This window comes from Caloenas nicobarica, chromosome 1 (assembly GCF_036013445.1).
Source record: "Caloenas nicobarica isolate bCalNic1 chromosome 1, bCalNic1.hap1, whole genome shotgun sequence".
In the NCBI taxonomy this organism is placed as follows: domain Eukaryota; kingdom Metazoa; phylum Chordata; class Aves; order Columbiformes; family Columbidae; genus Caloenas; species Caloenas nicobarica.
In genome coordinates, this window is record NC_088245.1 from 19,516,415 (window position 1) to 19,536,621 (window position 20,207).

The following is a 20,207-nucleotide window of genomic DNA, read 5'->3' on the forward strand; positions in this document are numbered from 1 at the left end:
AATTAAGTTATTCTTAGTTAATAGTTAAGTTAAACTAATTTCAGTCATGCCTATAAATCCAAACTGAAGTCCATACTGTCTTACTTTGAGATTTTCCTGTTTCTTCAAATTTGATTTTGTTGGGGAAGAGAGGAGATTATTATGATGAAGCTCAGCTTTCTTAGAAATACTTTTTTAATCTTGTAAAATTAAGTGTTCCCAAGTTAATTGTATGTATTTTCTTATTTGTAGAAATTTCCTCATTCAATGTGTTATAGAATCGTAGAATGGTTTGAGTTGGAAGGGACCTTAAAAGCTATCTAGTTCCAATTCTCCTGCCATAGGGAGGGACACATTTCAGTAGATCATGTTGCCCAAAGCCCCATCCAACCTGTCCTTAAACACTTCCAGAGCCTGTTCCAATGCCTCACAATCCTCACGGTAAAGAATTTCTTACGAATATGTAATTTAAATATACTTTTTTTTTGGTTTAAAACCATTACGCCTCATCCTATCATTACATTAACCCTGATAAAGAGTCCCTCCTCATCTTTCCTGTAGGCCCTCCTTAAGTACTGGAAGTTTGCCCCAGAGCTTTCTCTATGCTAAACAACCTCAACTCTCTCAGCTTTTTATTATAGGAGAAGTGCTCCAGTAAATTGTGAGACCAGTTTGTCAAATTCAGAAAAGAGTTTTTCACCATTTGTGACATAAAAGATAAAAAGGCCAGAAGCAAAATTATGAGCTGACAAAACTGCAGTGATTTAACAGTTAAGACTGAAATATGTATCAGATATGCATACTGCATGAAGACATGAGGGTCTTGAGGGGAAGGAGTGCATAGAATGAAAGCGCGGAGTGAACTGGGTAAGGTAAAAGAGAGTTTTGAAGCAGATCAGTTTTTTGTTGGATACAGCAAAGATACAGATTTTATTCTCATGTCACAGAATCACAGATTGCTTGAGGTTGGAAGTCTTCCAATCCTACTCTACTGCTCAAGCAGGACCACCTACAGACAGTAACCTGTAGGACCATATCCAGATAGCTCTTGACTGTCTCCAAGGATGGAGATTCCACAACCTCTCTGGGCATCCTGTGCCAGTTCTCAGTCACCTTCACATTAAAAAAGTGTTTCTGTCAGCACCTTCTGTGTTTCAGTTTGTGCTTGTTGCCTCTGGTCCTGTCATTGGGCACCACTGAAAAGACCCTGCTCCATTCTCTTTGCACCCTTCCTTCAGGTATTTATATACACCCAGAGCCTTCTCTTCTTCAGGCTAAAGAGTTCCAGCTCTCTCAGCCTTTTCTCATAGGAGAGATGCTCCAGTGCCTTCTTCATCCTTGTGGCCTTTCATTGGCCTTTTTCCAGTGTGCCCATGCCTCTGTTGTACTGGGGAGTGCAGGACTGGACACAATACTCCATGTGTGGCCTCATGAGAGCTGAGGACATAGAAGGATCACTTCCCTTGGCCTGCTGGCATCATTCCTCCTATTGTAGTCCAGAGTCTTGGATTCTAATTAAAGTTTGAAACAATCAATTCTGAAGAATTTGTCTGTGAATATAAGACTCCACTTGAGCTCTGGGCTTTAGTTTGACACTATTGTACCTGAACAAGGAAGCACAGTCACTGGACTTGCCTTTCAGTTTCTTCCCACAGGAGTCAAATAAAATGTACATTTTTCCAACAATGTGCTCCAATATGAAGTCAAGTAGGTCAATTTAAAGCACAGATATTTTATCTGCTTTACTCTGGCTGAAAACTTGTAACACATTCTCACATCTGAGACAGGCACTTGACATCTGAGACTCCGTCAATAAGGTTACCTCTGTTGTACTCTATTCTACTCCTTTAGTGGTACCTGAAGTGGACCTGGAGCAGTAGACTGGGAGAGCAGCTTTCACTGCATATGACAGCTCCAGTGCCTCTCATGTCTGCCTATGCTGTATAAAGAGAAATTCCACTGTACTTTTCTGAGCAGTCCCTGTCCTAAAACAAAGAGATTACAAGCTGTAATGAGTCTCAGCTCAAATTTAGGGTAGTTCTTAATATGAAGAAACTAGTTGATCTTCAGAGATTCCTTCCAATTGACATTATTCTGTGATTCTGAGCAGTAAAATAGGGCACAAATTTGGATTTAAACAAATTAATACAATAGATCTACAGCTAAAGGTAGCTGTAAAGTCACAGAAAGACAGTAAATGGAAAGCCTAGGCTAGAGTACACTCTCTGTAATGCTGAAGACTTGCCATACATAGAGAGCTCGTACCCTGACCAGTGGCCTGCAGGCCTGTCCCAGGATGTGTGTTACCGGGGTGCAGACTGCAGGGATGTGAGAAGAAAGCGAGTTGTAGAAGAGGAAAGTTGACCCATAGCCATCCCAGAGATGAAGCTTTCAGGAGAGGCAGTCATTATCAATAAGGTTTACCCACTGGAACACTGGAAAATCTTGTATTTGGATTTTGAATCATCTAGTGCAATATTTGAATGGAAGTCTCAGTCAAATAATAGAGAGCTTTCATATCTGGTTTGGATTATGAAACGGTAAAATATTGAAGCATGTATTCAAATACTTTTGAGGCCTAGGACTTCAGTACCTCAGCTGTGGGAACAGAATGGGGAATGATAAATAGTTGGGAATAATAATATTTAGGAATTACTACAGGTTTTCTTCTTCAGACATTCACTTTCAAAAACTTTGAATGCTTAGGACAGGTACTCTCTTTAAGGAAGTACACAGATTTCATACATGACAAAAAAAGCAAGGACTAGTTACCCAATATCCATTTCACAGACCAGAAATACTAATTGTGACAGTCTATGAAATCAATGTGTGAGTTAAATGCTGTCTGACTGAGCAGCAAATTGTATTTGTTGCTTCTCAGTGAATGAGGAAAAAGAGGTATTAAATCCCTGTTTGGGAGAACAGTCTGACCTCAGGCATGCTGTGCCAATTCTCTATAGTCCATTCATTTTGTTTCTTCTTAGTGATTGCATTCTAAGGTGGTCCTTTATACTTTTTTATATAAAGCACTTTATAAATTCAAGTGTTGCTAATGAGATTACTGGGAGTATGAGCACACAAGGGCTGGTTTATTTTACCCACATTTAAATTCTGTATACTCTTCCCTCTGTTTCATTGACATGCTGGTAAGCAGCTATGTAATTCTTCACTTCTTTAATCAAATATATGAACAAACTATAGGGAAATCATATGCAACATGTACAAATCTTCTTTAAAAAATCAAATCTAAATTCAGAAATACAAATGATGAACTGGGAACAGAAATCTATATATATTTTTTCTCAAATAAAAAGTGCTCTACCAATAAAAACCGACATTTTTCACAGTTCAAATGTATAGCAGAATCTTTTTTCTTCACATTAACAAAGAGGAATTGGAAGGAATATGTTCCTAGTCGCTTGAAAGACAAATTGGTTGGCTATTGGTTGTTTTCTGGAACCAATATGTCTTTGTGAAACTATGGAATATTTGAGCAAGATTTTATCTGGTTTTTTCTTTCTCTTCCCCTGACTCCTTCCCTCCCCCATGTAATATGCAGCTTTTTTTTGCTCTCTGCTTGCTCAGACATATTTCTATGAATTCATTTTGTTGAGTTTTCAGTTCTTGATATGTAGTCCAAATCTGGTTTTCACAGTACTTTTATTTCATCAGCTTGATTAATCACAACAAAATTATTCAAAATTTTGTGTGGATAACTTTATGAGTATTACATACTGATACAATTGCAATTTGCAAGAGATGCCATCTCAGGTAATGGTTTCAAACAGTGGAACAAGCTGTTAGCCTTTTGTTCTACACAACATAAGTGTAACCTTGAAAACAGTAATAACCAAATCTCTCACTACTGAAAACTGTTCTGGATTGTGACAGAGAAATTCTGTATCAGATAGAAGTTGATAAAGTAGGTCAAGCACATGGTTACCTTGCAGACATCAATCACTTTGAGGAGAAAAAATAAACAAAATTATCATTGCTTTCTAACCATCTAAGCAGATACTGCTTTCTTGCTGCACATTTTGAAAACTATGCATTTGCTTTTCTGTGTTTTTGAAACGGTTGCAGATTAATCTGAAATATCTAAAAAGCAGCCTAATCAAATAACAAACAGCAAGCATGTGTGAATTTCTCACACACCTGTTTAAGACTCCAGGATTAATATGTCTTCCTGGATTTTGTTACCATATCTGAATATTACAGGAGTTATGGCAGGTAAGCAAATGCTACTATCTAAAATGTTTTCAAGGCCTTGAATGTTTTCATTGATTTTTTTTTTCTTTCTTTTTTTTAAAGATAGAAGTCATGTAAGGCGAAAAATGCTTTCCTGCACTGTGGGGAAGAAAGACAAAGATGTGGGTGACAAAATGGTCAGAGGCACAGCTCCAGGGTGCACACATAACTCCCATCTTGTGGCACCTCTGTTGCCACAGCAATCCAGCAGTGCAAATTAGGATGGAGCAAGGATGGAGAAATAAAAAAAACATATGTCTCATATCATTCATCTTAGCTTGTGGAAGTAATGGCATCTCTACATATGCCTATCCCCAGAGAACATCCACTTGACCTAAATGTTTGTAAGCATTACTCATAGAACGTATTCTCTATGCATTTGGCATGTTTTATTCTGTTACTTGGTAGAGAAATCTTAGTTTGATTCTACATTATTACTTCAATAACCTAAAATTGTAAACATCTCACATATTTATTATGCTAAGACATCCTTAGTTTTTGCTCCTACATACCCTTCAAACTAATCACCAAATTACTATAAATACATCTTTCTTAATATTACAACTAACACATTATGCTTGAGTTTTTATACTGCTCTTATCCTTATTCCTTTTAAAGACAATACATTTTTAAAAAATTGTTTCATTTCTTTTTATGCACGATGCATAGCTCTTATTTCTGAGAGCCTTGAGTGTTAATAAAAATAACACTAACATTAGAAAAATAGGTGTTCTTTAATTTTAAAAAATGTTTTAACATATGGAAAATAGTGGTGTGTGTTTCAACAAGATGTAACTTCATCAGCATATTTGGTGATGAAAAAATTGATTTATGAATATGTCAAATTTTAAAAATTATGGATTTTTCACTTAATACTTTAAATATTTTAATTCAAAACCCTTTAAAATCTGAATAACTGTTATAGAAGTGCTTAGGTATATAATTATGCAATAGTTATTGGATAAGATCTCCAAAAGAATTGAAGTGTCTAATTCTCCATTACATCAATAAGAATTTTGATCAAGTGTTGGATTACTTGAAGCTGACAAAGGGTTCCTTCCTACATTCACATAGAGAAATATTTCTAAAACCAAATATTTGCCAGTATTCCATGGGAAATGTTATTTTTTTGTCTATTAATTTACTAAAAGAACAAAAAAAGTTTCAAATCAATGTATCAAGAGCAGTAGAAGGTAGGATTTTAAGTTATTTCAGGCCTGTGCTCTTCTAAAACTCCAATATTGATTGTCAGGAAAACTTTGTGTAAGACTCTAGTTCTTTCTGTATTTTACTTAGAAAATGTATTGCTATATGTGAACATAAGGAAATAATTTATAATTGTTTGTAATATTTAAATGACAGATTCTCTGCTGAATACAAAATTGAGCTCTACATGTTTATCACTAGTGAGGATACAGTTTTTAATCTGGGTCGCAAATCTTTTGCAAGCATCTTTTCAATGGTTAATCTCCAAGAATAGGTTGACGCTCGATATAGAAGCAAACTGTTACATAACCAGTTACACAGAGTTGTCTAGTTAGACATAGCATCAAGGATGTTGCATGGGATTTTAATTGCATAGATTAATTGATAGGAAATGAGACTGTCATGGCTTAAACTTGAGCGCAACAACCTGAACAATGTCTGTGTAATTCTAAGTAGAAACTAAGAATAGTTACAGAGGACTGTATCAATGTAAAGGCTGGAATATTTCCAGGCTGGCAAAGGAATAATTTGTGTTGCAATTCTTATTTATTATAATGAATGCTTGGTAGGGGGAATGTCAATAGTTAACAAGTACTGTGCATTGCCATTAAAAGATTGCTTTAGAGATCTCATAAGTGATTTGTGTTGGAGCTTAATAGCATAAAATTGCAGCCATTATTCAGAAACAAATTGAATCACTATAAAACAGCATTGCAAGGACAAGGGTAGCTACATGACAGACCTAGAGGCTACTCCAAAGCTGCTAACATAATTGTCTGCGGAATTTGCCAAAGAGACAGATGCTGCTGACAGAAAATAATGTTCCACTTCCTGGCATTTGGTTATAGCAAACCTAAGACAAACATAAGTGAAAGAGTGTTCTTAATTCCCGCACAATGTTATTTCATGTCTACTGAAGGTGAGCACAGTTGTATTTTCCCAATTCTGTCTAGACAGATTGCAAGAGGAATTCTGCATCGCTCAGAAGCTGATTTGTGCACAAAAAAAACTCTTTTCAGACTCTGCTATGAATCTAATATGTCACCTGTACTGCAGCACACAGATACTTTTAAAGAATGGCAGCTTGAGAGAGAAAAGTTTTAGTAGAATCATAGTGATCTTCTTAACTATCAAGTCAGCACATCAGAATTGATAATGTCATGTTTCTAATTTTAATATTTTATTCCTTGCAGAATTCCAGAAAGAATTCTCTTGGGTTATACTGTGTAAACCCTGTTGCAGACAAGAAGATAACTTAGAGCAGAAAGTTCTATTTGCTCTACCACTTAACACTTGAATGATACATCAGGTCATGGGAAACCTGAGCTGAAAACATGAATATAAACTATAGGCCTGCCAACCAAAATCTTGTTTCAGAATGGACCACACAGCCAGTGCACAGTGCCTAAAATGTAAGCTCTTCATCAGCCATTGCACAGCTGATCTCAATCTTCTGAGTTTTTGAAGATCAGAAGGGCAAAGGCTCAGTGTATGCACTAAAGGACTGCTCTGTGTTGAACACACAGGCAATATGTTCATGAGCGAGAGAAAATTGAGCACACTGAGCAGGAGACCCACTACAGGCATAGAGCATTGATTTAGAAAAAACCCCAGAAGGAGCACTGTTGGAAAGGTAGAGGAGGTTGCCTTTAGGGTGGCCTTCTACTGAAGAGCTGAAACCAATGAAGAATTTAAGATGGATACAAAAGCACAAGTCCTGAGTAGACAGAAGTTTATTTATATTTTCATTTGAACTATGAGGAAAGGGCAAGGGCAGTAAAATGTCAAATAAAATGCAATGTATGTTGTTCACATACAGAAAATAATCCTAGTTATCCAAAGACTGTGAGCCTGAAGATCTTGGAGTCATTGTGGATTGTTTTCTGAAAATATCAGGTAAGTGAACATCAGCGACCAAAACATCAAAAGGGACATCAGGAATTATTAAGAAAGAAATCAAGAACAAAAGAGAAAATTCCATTATGTCACTGTGGCAGCACTGTATGCAGGTCTCATCCTCCCATCTCAAAAATCATGTAATAGAACTAAAAAAGAGAGGAAAGCAAAAAAAATTATGAAAGATATGAAAAGGTTGATGTATGAGGAGAGATTAAAAGACTATCACTCTTGTTCCTGGGAAAAATAAAACTGAAAGACAGTAAGATATGTGTTTCTAAAATCACAGATTGCATTAGGAAGATGAACTAAAAGTTTAGTATCTAGATTTAATGGAGAACTGAGGCAGACAAATAAAGAATTAGGCAGCAGGCTTAGTTGGTATATTTTCATACAAGATATAAAAAACTGTGGAACTCACCAAAAAATGTAAAGTGATTCTTAAGTGAGAGTCTTGAGGCGAGACAAAAGTTGCCTTGGGTGTAGTCTGCCCTAAGCAGTTTGCTCGGTAAATCCATCAGGGTTCTGCACAGTAATTTGACTCTGGATCTGAGCACTAAAATGGGGAGACAGCTGGCAGCAGCTCAAGGCAGCTGTTCTCTTCCTTCTCTCCCTGCTGCCAGAACAGGTGGCCTCTCAAAATTATCTTGCTTGTTAATAAACATATAATAAAATTGCATCCACTTGGTTACACTTGGTGAAAATGTAATACTTCTGTCAGTCTTCATCAAGCCCCCGCCATTCATGATGTTGCAATAACTAGGGACTGAATTGGCGGGTGCCTCCTTCGGTACTTCTGCAAAACAGATCAGGTATATTGGACCAAATCCTGCTACTGGTCAAGTCTAGCTGAGTCTCTGCACTCTTCAAGGCACTGTAGAGAGTTTGGGTTTAGCTTACCCTTTTCTGCTTACTCTTTTGTAGTGTCACCTAGGTGTTCATTTCCACTTTGTCCAAGACAACTTAGAATTAGAAAAAAATGCCTGTTACTGGACAGTAAGCATTTATCAGTCTCCTAGATTTCATTTGTTAAAATTAAAATAAGAAATCTCTACTAGCTCTTCATAAACATTTGGTCAGCTGTTAAATTGTTTATCATGGTTCTTCTAATAACTTCCCTCTGATGGCTCCCTTTTATATACCTATGGAAGTTAAATCTAATTAGAATAGCTGTAGGACTGTTTGGCATAAGTCTCATAAAATCCTTTACCCCCTGCTCTCCTCTGTCTTAATGGTTCCTAATTAACTCTGGAAATAAAATGAAAAGGAATTGACACACATATCAGTTTTCACCCAGACAAACATAGTAGAGGTCTCCACAGAGTACGATTGAAAACCACACTCACAAAGAATGATTCAATTACTTTATAAAACAGAGAAAATACATTTTTTTAATATGACTTTCACAGAGATCTTCAGGTTCTAAAATATGTCTTTCTGCTTATAAATATCCCATGTAGGTTAGTTTATGTCAAGCCTATTGTACTTTGCATTAAAGATTAAGTTTGTACTTCTAAATTATTGTATTTATATATTCATAACACATTACAGTCTGCTTCAACAGAACACAATTCTCATGGGTTATAAGAATGAAAAAGAAGCAGTGAACAAAGGAGCTAAAATGATACACTGACTACGTGAGTAACTATGAACATCTAAGCTTTACAAAAGCTGGGATTTTTTTAAGCTAATACAGAATTAGTCTAATACAGAATTAGACTCTGTTGCTCAGAATCAAGAAATTGAGAACATACTCCCTGAAGTTGTAGTGTCATTGTTAAAACTGCTTTTCCTCTTGCAGATTACAAGCTTTTGAGGGCAGTGAATATATTTGATATGTGCATAATAGCTTACAGTTTTGGTTAACAATTGAAATGGTCCTGGCGGGCTAGCCTTGGCTAACAGCCAGACTCCCATCCAGCCACTCCCCTCGACTCATCAGAAGGGGAAAGAAAATAAGAAAAAAACAGTAATGAGAAATCTTATAGGTTGAGATAAAGTCAGAGAGATTGCTTATCAATTAGAAATGTGGGCAAAATGGACTGGACTTGGCAAAAACTAATTTAATTTATTGCTAATTTAGATAGATTTGGCTAGCGAGAAACAAAAAGACAAAAAATGAGAACTTTCCTCACCCCATTCCCAGGCTCAACTTGGCTCCATCAGTACCGTCCCCTGCCCTGAGCAGTGGATGAGGGATGGGGACAGGGTGGTCAGTACACAGCAGTTTCTGCAACTCCTTCCTCCTCACACATTTCTCTGCTCTGACGTGGGTTTGTCAAGGTCTGCTGTGAACACCTGCACCAGAACCATGGAGGACCTCCTCTTCCTCCTCCTCTGACTTTGTTCTTCCTACTGTTGTTTCTCACTATTTTTGTTCCCTTTTCCCTGCCTGTGAGGTGTTTTCTGCCCTTTCTTAAATACATTTTCCAGAGGTGCCACCAGCATGGCTGATGGGCTCAGCTGTGTCCTATGGTGGGTCCATTGGAGCCCAATAGAACCAGCTGAAACCAGACATGTCTGTCACAAGACAGCCCCTGCTCCTTCTCCCACAGGCCACCCCTGCAGCCCTCCACTGCCAACACCTTGCTACAGACATCAAATACAATGGTTAAAGTGGCTCTAGTCCTTGGGCATCCATCTCGTTTGCTGTACTTACAGCTTAGTTTTCCGTGTTGCACCATGTAGCAATTATTTCTCTACATTTTCTTTTTAATTTACACGTAGAAGAACTTGAATTAACAGACTTATTTCCTATTGTGATTAAAGGAAAACTGCCTTGAGAGGGAAATATCAGATGCAGACTTTCTAATAGTAATCACCATATTGGTTTATATACATTTATATAAAATTTCACTCAACTTTTAAAATAATCTGCAGACATTTACTGAGCTATAATATTGCAGAATTGTATTTTCTAGCAAAGTTTAGTTTTATAACACCTGGGAAAGGTCAGATCCTACCTTATAAACATCCTGTAAGTGTTAATCTGTTCAGTTTTTCTGTTCTGTTATACTACAAAAGACTTTGTAATACAAGAATTCCTGAAAAAGGAGGGGAGGTAGGAGGGCAGGAGGGTAAGAGGAGGGTGAGTGGGCAGGAAGGAAGGAAGGAGGGAAGGAAGGAAAGGAAAGAGAAAGGGAGAAACTACAAGATGGAAGGGAGAAAATAGAAGATACTTACATGCATACACTGAGAAAATTTAATTCCTCAGGATGTCATATTCATAACATAATGAACTTTACATATGTAATAGAAACAAATATAAGGCAGATTTTCTTGAAATTTCAAGTAAATAAAAATACTAGATGTTAATCTGCAGTCTGGCGTGGATTCTAAGACGTTTTCTACCTTTCTATGAATCTTGTACCTTAAACAAAACCCACTATTTTTTTTTTCTTACAATGAACTCTACGAAGGTAGAATTCCATCAGTATTTTCCATGCAATTCCACGTACTCAAAGATAACTGCCCCCATGATCTTTCTGGCAAAAGTTCAATTTATCATGTTTCTTTTTAAATTAGTGTGAAATAATAATATCTGTGCATTGCTTCGTATGAAATTGTATTAGCTAAAATAGTCACTGTGTCATGCTTGGAAATGTTTGTGGCCAGGATGTTTTGCAGTCTGCTTGATACAGCATTATTCCCTGAAATTCTTTGAAACATTGCATTAAAACCAATGAAAAAAAGAATCCTTGTTTTGTAACATAACCCTTTTTCCTGTTAAAAATAAAAAACATATTTTCTGTCTTTTTCAACTTTTTCAAAATTCAGTTTGTTATGACTAGGGTATGTACTCTCCTGCTGCTACTCAAAAGAGTGTTTCCTGCAACACAAAAAGCCATGCCTGTCTAACTGGTTATGTAGAGATGAAGTGAAACTGATTGTACATATCCAGTTAAATGCAAGAAGCAGACAAAAAATACTGAAGGCATGCACACCGTTTTACACTAGTTGATATTCCACAGGTTGGATTTCTTTAATCGAATGCTCCTATGAGATGTTTCTGCTTAGCTCTCCCTCTCACTGTTGTGACTATCACATTGGCTACAGTTGTCAGTCATCATTTGTGTAAAAATTGTGTTCCTGTCAACATTATAATAGGGTTTTTTTATGTCAACACTATGATACCCTGTTTAGGTGAATTTATTTCAGCAGTTCAACTAGCTCAGAAGCAGAGAAAATAATCTGAAAATTAAATAACAAAAATCAACTGCTGGTATAATAGGATGAGGCTAGAATAGATTATTTTTCTGAATCAAATGTATTTGTCTCCCATATTCGTTTTCTTTTCATTTATCCACATCTCAGTTCTGATTACTTATAATATTAAATAAATAATAAATATAATATTAAAAGTGTCACTTGGTAACCATCTTCCTAAAATTTTGAAAATAAAGGTCAGTTTTGAAGAAGGTTCAAAATGATGCAAAGGGCTAGGTGTTATATCAAGAGAAATGGAAGCGATATTGTGTTTGTCTCCACAAGCATCAATATTTTTTTCAATAATTCAATGCTTTTTTAACCATCCTAAAACTGTTAAATGGGTCCTACTTTTACTGTTACCCTCAGGTAATACTCATGTGGGAAGGAGGTGGTGTTGATGAGAGTGGACTGAACAAGAACAAGGTGATGTCTGGGTTTTGAATGACTTAGCTGCCACTCCATGTAATTCTTTGTGCTCCCTGTAGACCTGATCCAAGTACTACCTTGCTGTACTTTGTTTTCCTGATTTAGTTCCCCTTCAGCAGCTCGTTAACAGTTGCAAAAGGGATCTTGTAATAAAAAGATTTTAAAAGCAAACAAACAAACAAACATTATTCAACTGCTCCTCCTATACATCTCCACTGACTCTATTCCACCCCTATACGGTGAAAAGACCTCCCAGATATCTTTTCTCTTTCTGTGTCAAGCAACTGTAAAGGATTGCACAGAGCTTTAAGGGGTAATAATTCACTACCTCAGTGTCTCATTGCACCTCAAGAGGAAATTTTACCCTTACAAGAAGAGTACAGGGTGTTTCTTGCTTTTAATAGTTAAAGTTGGGGAAAAAAAAAAAAAAAGAAAAAAGAAAAAAGAAAAAAGAAAAAAGAAAAAAAAAGAAAAAAGAGGAATCAGCATACATTGTCTGTGTCTGGTAAAACATAAGATAGTCAGAAGAAAAGACAGACAACTACTTTATCACATACATGTACAGTTTAGTAATGCATGTTTAAGAAATCAATGCACTACTTTCTTATCTTACAAAAAAGATGGCTGTTTACAAATCATCTTGAACAATTATTAGCATTCCCGCGTCTGTTTCCAAAGCTGAAGAAGTACTGTGCCAGCACTGTGCCCTTGTGGCCAAGAAGGCCAATGACATCCTGGGGCATATTAGAAGAGGGGTGGTTAGCAGGTTGAGAGAGGTTCTTCTTCCCTTCTACTCTGCCCTGGCGAGACCGCATCTGGATTATTGTGTCCAGTTCTGGACCCCTCAGTTCAAGAAGAATAGGGAACTGCTGGAGAGAGTCCAGCGTAGGGCAACAAAGGTGATTAAGGGAGTGGAGCATCTCCCTTATGAGGAAAGGCTGAGAGAGCTGCGTCTCTTTAGTTTGGAGAAGAGGAGGCTGAGGGGTGACCTCATTAATGTTTATAAATATATGAAGGATGAGTGTCACAAGGATGGAGCCAGGCTCTTCTCAGTGACAACCAATGATAGGACAAGGGGCAATGGGTATAAACTGGAACACAAGAGGTTCCACTTAAATTTGAGAAGAAACTTCTTCTCAGTGAGGATAACAGAACACTGGAACAGGCTGCCCAGGGAGGTTGTGGAGTCTTCTTCTTTGGAGACATTCAAAACCCGCCTGGACGCCTGCTTGTGTAGCCTCATCTAGGTGTTCCTACTCTGGAAGGGGATTGGACTAGATGACCTTTCGAGGTCCCTTCCAATCCCTAACATTCTGTGATTCTGTGAAGTACCCTTTTCTACTTGTACAAATTTCAGGAGGAGAACTTTACACTAATCACATTTCAATCTGATTTGATTTATTTTATTATAAGGGTCTGAGAACTGGAACACTGGTGTTAGATAAAGGACTCCAAATCCTCATCTGCCCTATCCTATAATCAGAGAAAAACACAAAAATCACCGTGATGAAATTTTGAGATAATGCATCCTGTTCAAATGCATGAACACACACGCTTGTAGACTGTAAGTGGTAACCTTTTGTTTTGATCAGTATGATAATAAATGCCTTTCTGTGTTTCAGAAAGAAGGTTTACTGTGGTATCACTAATAAATTAATCACTCACTAACAGCACACCAATTAGCCATATATCTTTGCTGACGCATCACAAAGATAATGTCTTCCCAAAATATATTGACACTATTCATCAAGAATTTTTGATGAAGTTGTACAGTGTGTTTGACCTTTCTAAAAGAAAGGAAAAAAAGATTTATTTTGGAGGTATGTGGAAGTAAAGATAACAAAATAATACAGTCTGTAAACAATATAAATGAGCAATATAGTAAATTATAATAATGGCAGTCAGCTCATATTTATATAGAGCTTTTTTCTTCTTGTTCAAGTAGAAACTGCAGTCCTTCCGAACTTTACATAGTTTCTGTAGGCAAGATTCTTCATCTTTGCCCAGATAATTCACACAGCATAAAAAAAAAGTCTTTGTCTTAAATAAAACGATAAATAACATAAATATAATTATTAATTGAGAAATATAAATAACACGTGCCACTTTTTAACCTTATTAATATTTAGTTAACTGGATATTTTAGCTCTGATGTTACAGTTGGTCTCCAAATTTCCTACCTTTTAATTTTCTTATCTTCATTTGCCTTACTTTTCTTGCCTTTATATCCCTGTTTCTTACGCTGTCACAGAAGATTTACATTCTTCTTGTTTCTAGTCCAACCCCATGAACTCCTCTATCTTCCTATTGAAGTACCAGATTCATATCTCTACATTTCTTGATAATGTTTTTAATTAGCTACTTCTTTTTCAAGTGTTCAGAAATATTTTAATAGTAGGCTTTTTCTTTGGTGTGAAAGTTTCTGCAAGTTTTTCTACAGTCCTTTCTCACTTTCCTTCTACTTCCATGATCATTCTTTATATTTATTCTTTCTCTTCTTTCCTCTTTTCCTACATGTAAAATTGCTGTCACAAATCATCCTTCTTTTGCCTTTTTTGTCTTCTCCATCAGATTCCAAATTGCTTTTCCTGAAGATCTGACCTCAGGGTAGCATATGCCCTTCACATCAGTCACAAAATTCTGTAAAAATGGTGCCAACTCCTCAGTCTTGTAAAAGAATACATTACACCAGGCAACAATTTGCCCAGCGTTAGTTGCACTAATATGCTCAGAAAGGATCAGCTAAACAACTAGCAATAGTTTACAACAAAGCTTGAAGGTCCATTGAAGACCATAAGAGTTCATAATAAAATATAAACCAAAAATGTTGTAATTTTACCTTATAGTGAGATAAATATTTCAGTCTTTTTAATTAGACTTATTAAATAATTTACTTGTCTATATTAGATTCACAGAAAGCAAAATTCAAAAGAAAGGAAAACATACATCTCTCAATTTTATACCAGCTGTGACCAAAGCCTAGCCTAGGGCAAACTGGCCTCTTTGAAGGTATAAATTACACCAATAATAGCAGCACCTGCTATTCTTCACTTATATGTGAATGCAAATGAAAAAAACAGTCTTGATTTGCATATGTAACTATCTGATTCTGTTCAAAATTTCTTGTTACAAGGTTACTTTCTCAAGTTGTTTTCCACTCACATACTGTTCAGTAAAAGCCTTTTGCATCTTCCTCAACACACTTTTCCCAAAACCCCAAAAATAAACTTAGATTCTGCTTCCCTTAATACAGTCCGAAGTCTTATAAATAAAATCTCATTAATTTATTTTTTTTAAATGAGTCTTTTATGTTTTTCTTCATAAGGTAATACTAGCTGGAATTCATGGCAAAGTCTATAGATTTCTGTATAAATACAAAACCAGTTCTTACCTATTTATAATTATTCTTTCCTTTCCATACTCACTGTATATCAAGACAATTTAGTTTTATGATCTACTGAGTTGGCACAATCTCAGAAGTCTTGGAGATCATAACGCATTCTTGGGGTCCTCTTTGTCAACTCTACAATCAAGGAGAAGTCTCTGATCCCACCCGAGATGAAGAAATGTGACCTTAATAGACACGTATCATCTCAGGTGGCCAAACAGGTGATGACTCACATTCTAAGCGCCAGAATTCTGCAGAAAAAGAGAGTGTGTTTGGGTTATGGTTATTTTGCTATTTCTCGTCTTCTCTGAAGAGAGGTAGAAGAGCAGACACAATCATCCAGCTCACCACCTTGTACTGCTGATTGGTATTAGCTGCTTTGACAAGGAAGATATTCAGATGCTATCATAATAGTATTTAATAATTTCACTTCATATCATGCTTCTGCATTGCTACAGTAAAGTTATATACATATCTCTCCACATTGTTGGCTATTTGGTATGTATAAAACCATTTAGTGAAAGGCGTGATAAAGACTAGAGGTGACTTAAAGCAGAGGGCAAAGAGAGAGATACCACAGTAGCCAGAAATTACTGATTGATATAAATGGATCTGAAGTATAAGTTCCATGCTGTCATGTTATGATCATGTCTCTGTTTTGCTAACAAAAGGGAAGCACTAAGTTCTCCTAAAGCAGCAAAACAGCTATCTTTCATGTGACTGCACAGAGGTTTGAACACTAACCCAGGAAATCGGTTGTTACTACAGTAATAAATTTGAATCTCTCATGCTTTTGAATTACTTCATTTTAAATATGATTTTTTCCTCTTACAACTTCAAACATAAGGAAAATGAATGATAAATATCTGGCACTGCAGAGCATGGGATGTAGTCATAATGATGGTGGAGAGACTGTGTGGAAGTGCTAATACATGCCTACCATGTGAGCACATAACCTACTGCAAGGACAGTAAAAAGTCTCATTACCATTATGTTATACTCTCCTTTTTATAGCAAATACTATTTTTACCTTCAGTAAACTATAGGAGTGGGTGTAAAATATAACATATCAAGCATATAGTTTTTTTAACCCTGAAAATTAGAACTAAATATATACGCATCACAATAATGTAATTGTAAATGATTTAATGTAAATCAAATATTGGGCCTGTTTTCAAGACAGCAGGACACAAGGAAATGATTTCTGTGTGTGTATAACCTTGTAAGTATGATCTTTGAAATTCCTGGTAAAAGGCCAGAGGGCCTGCACTGACCTGACAGAGCAAGGTCTCAGTGCTGGATTGGGCTCACTTTGGCCATAAGTGGGCTGAGCTTGTTGTCATTATTAATGATGGTTTCCTGTTTGCTTAGATAATTTGGACTATTTGACTCTTGAAACATCAATTATACTAACAATAAATTCTTAGCTCCAGATATATTATTTGTTCATTTTTGCCTAATGAAAGATTTTGCCATAATTTTGTTGAAACATCTCTTCTTATTGAATCCAATGGTTACATCAAAACTGAAGTTATACAAAATATAAATTACTTTTAAAAATCTCAGGAAGAAAAGATGTTGAGCAAACTTGAAGGATGTCATAAAGGAATGCACAAAATGCTATGGCTAACAGAGTGAGTTACATGACAAATTACCATCACAAAAAACTTTTAGATATTTTGAATTCTGGAGCAGAAGGGCACTACAGAATTCAGGTTTATTCAGGATATCTGGTCAATGTAAGTGTGGGTTTTTACAAGACCCTGATATAATGACAAAATTTCTTTTTCCTTAGTTTCTTACTTTATGAAAGTTCTGTGTCATTCCTCTAAATATAATTATAATAGTTTAGGTTCAGATAAACCACAACTGTTATTTTAACTCAGATTCTTAGATGATGGGGGGTTCTCCTCCCCCTCTACTCTGCCCTGGTGAGACTGCATCTGGATTATTGTGTCCAGTTCTGGACCCCTCAGTTCAAGAAGGACAGGGAACTGCTGGAGAGAGTCCAGCGCAGGGCCACAAAGATGATTAAGGGAATGGAGCATCTCCCTTATGAGGAAAGGCTGAGGGAGCTGGGTCTCTTTAGCTTGGAGAAGAGGAGACTGAGGGGTGACCTCATCAATGTTTATAAATATATAAAGGGTGGGTGTTACGAGGATGGAGCCAGGCTCTTCTCGGTGACAACCAATGATAGGACAAGGGGTAATGGGTTCAAACTGGAACACAAGAGGTTCCACTTAAATTTGAGAAGAAACTTCTTCTCAGTGAGGATAACAGAACACTGGAACAGGCTGCCCAGGGAGGTTGTGGAGTCTTCTTCTCTGGAGACATTCAAAACCCGCCTGGATGCCTTTCTGTGTAACCTCATCTAGGTGAGACATGGTGGGACAGCTCACATGACTGGAATGTGGTCATGGATGGCTATGCCCTTTTCAGGAAAGACAGGCTGGCCAAGCGTGGTGGTGGAGTTGCTCTTTATGTGAGAGAGCAACTGCAATGTATAGAGTACTGTCCAGGTGCGGTTGAGGAGCGAGTTGAGAGTCTGTGGGTGAGAATTAAGGGGCAGGCTGGCAGGGGTGACACTGTTGTGGGAGTCTATTACAGGCCACCAGATCAGGGTGAAGAAGTTGATGAGGCCTTCTACGGGCAGCTGAGAGCGGCCTCACAGTCACAGGCTCTGGTTGTCATGGGGGATTTTAACTACCCTGATGTTTGCTGGAAGGACTACTCAGCCAGCCAGCCTCAGTCTAGGAGGTTCCTCCAGTGCATTGACGATAACTTTCTGATGCAAATGGTGGAGGAGCCGACTAGAAGAGGTGCGCTGCTGGATCTCGTCCTCGCTAACAAGGAGGGTCTGGTCGAAGCAGTAAAGGTGGGGGGCTGCCTTGGTTGCAGTGACCATGAGATGGTGGAGTTCAGAATCTCCTGTGGTGGGAGCAGAATACCGAGCAGAATTGCAACCCTGGACTTCAGCAGGGCCGACTTTGGCCTTTTCAAACAGTTGCTGGAGGGAATCCCGTGGGCAAGGCTGCTTGAAGGTAAAGGCGCCCAAGATAGTTGGTTAACTTTCAGGGACTGCTTCTACCAAGCTCAAGATCAGTGCATCCCGATGCGCAGGAAGTCAAGGAAGGGAGCCAGGAGACCTGCGTGGTTAAACAGGGAACTGCTGGGCAAACTCAAGTGGAAGAGGAGGGTTTACAAATCATGGAAGGAGGGGCTGGCCACTTGGGAAGAATATAAGGCTGTTGTCAGAGGATGTAGGGAGGCAACTAGGAAAGCTAAGGCCTCCTTAGAGTTAAACCTGGCGAGAGGGGTCAAGGACAACAGGAAGAGGTTCTTCAAATACATGGCAGATAAAACTAACACCAGAGGCAATGTAGGCCCACTGATGAACGGGGTGGGTGCCCTGGTGACAGAAGATACAGAGAAGGCAGAATTACTGAATGCCTTCTTTGTCTCTGTCTACTCTGCCGGAGGCTGTCCTGAGGAGCCCCGTACCCCTGAGGCCCCAGAGGAAGGCAGGGCAATGGAGGAGTCTGCCTCAGTTGATGAGGACTGGGTTAGGGAGCAATTAAGCAATCTGGACATCCATAAATCCATGGGTCCAGATGGGATGCACCCGCGGGTGCTGAGGGAGCTGGCTGAAGTCATTGCTGGACCGCTCTCCATCATCTTTGCCAAGTCTTGGGAAACGGGAGAGGTGCCTGAGGACTGGAGGAAAGCAAATGTCACTCCGGTCTTCAAAAAGGGCAAGAAGGAGGACCCGGGCAACTATAGACCGGTCAGCCTCACCTCCATCCCTGGGAAAGTGATGGAACACCTTATCCTTGGTGCCATCTTAAGACATATCAAGGATAAGAGGGTCATCAGGGACAGTCAGCATGGCTTCACCAAGGGGAAGTCGTGTTTGACCAACCTCATAGCCTTTTATGAAGACGTAACAAGGTGGATTGACGATGGCAGAGCAGTGGATGTGGTCTACCTTGACTTCAGCAAAGCATTTGACACCGTCTCCCACAGCATCCTCACGGCAAAACTGAGGAAGTGTGGACTGGATGATCGGGTAGTGAGGTGGACTGCAAACTGGCTGAAGGAGAGAAGCCAGAGAGTTGTGATCAATGGGGCGGAGTCTGGTTGGAGGCCTGTATCTAGTGGAGTGCCTCAAGGGTCAGTTCTGGGACCAATACTGTTCAATATATTCATCAATGACTTGGATGAGGGAATTGAGTGTACCATCAGCAAGTTTGCTGATGACACCAAGCTGGGAGGAGTGGCTGACACGCCAGAAGGCTGTGCTGCCATCCAGCGAGATCTGGACAGGCTAGAGAGTTGGGCGGGGAAAAATTTAATGAAATATAACAAGGGGAAATGTAGAGTCTTGCATCTGGGCAGGAACAACCCCAGGTTCCAGTACAGGTTGGGGAATGACCTATTAGAGAGCAGTGTAGGGGAAAGAGACCTGGGGGTCCTGGTGGACAGCAGGATGACCATGAGCCAGCACTGTGCCCTTGTGGCCAAGAAGGCCAATGGCATCCTGGGGTGTATTAGAAGGGGGGTGGTTAGTAGGTCCAGAGAGGTTCTCCTTCCCCTCTACTCTGCCCTGGTGAGACCTCATCTGGAATATTGTGTCCAGTTCTGGGCCCCTCAGTTCAAGAAGGACAGGGAACTTCTGGAGAGAGTCCAGCGCAGGGCCACAAAGATGATTAAGGGAGTGGAGCATCTCCCTTATGAGGAAAGGCTGAGGGAGCTGGGTCTCTTTAGCTTGGAGAAGAGGAGACTGAGGGGTGACCTCATTAATGTTTATAAATATATAAAGGGTGGGTGTCACGAGGATGGAGCTAGGCTCTTCTCG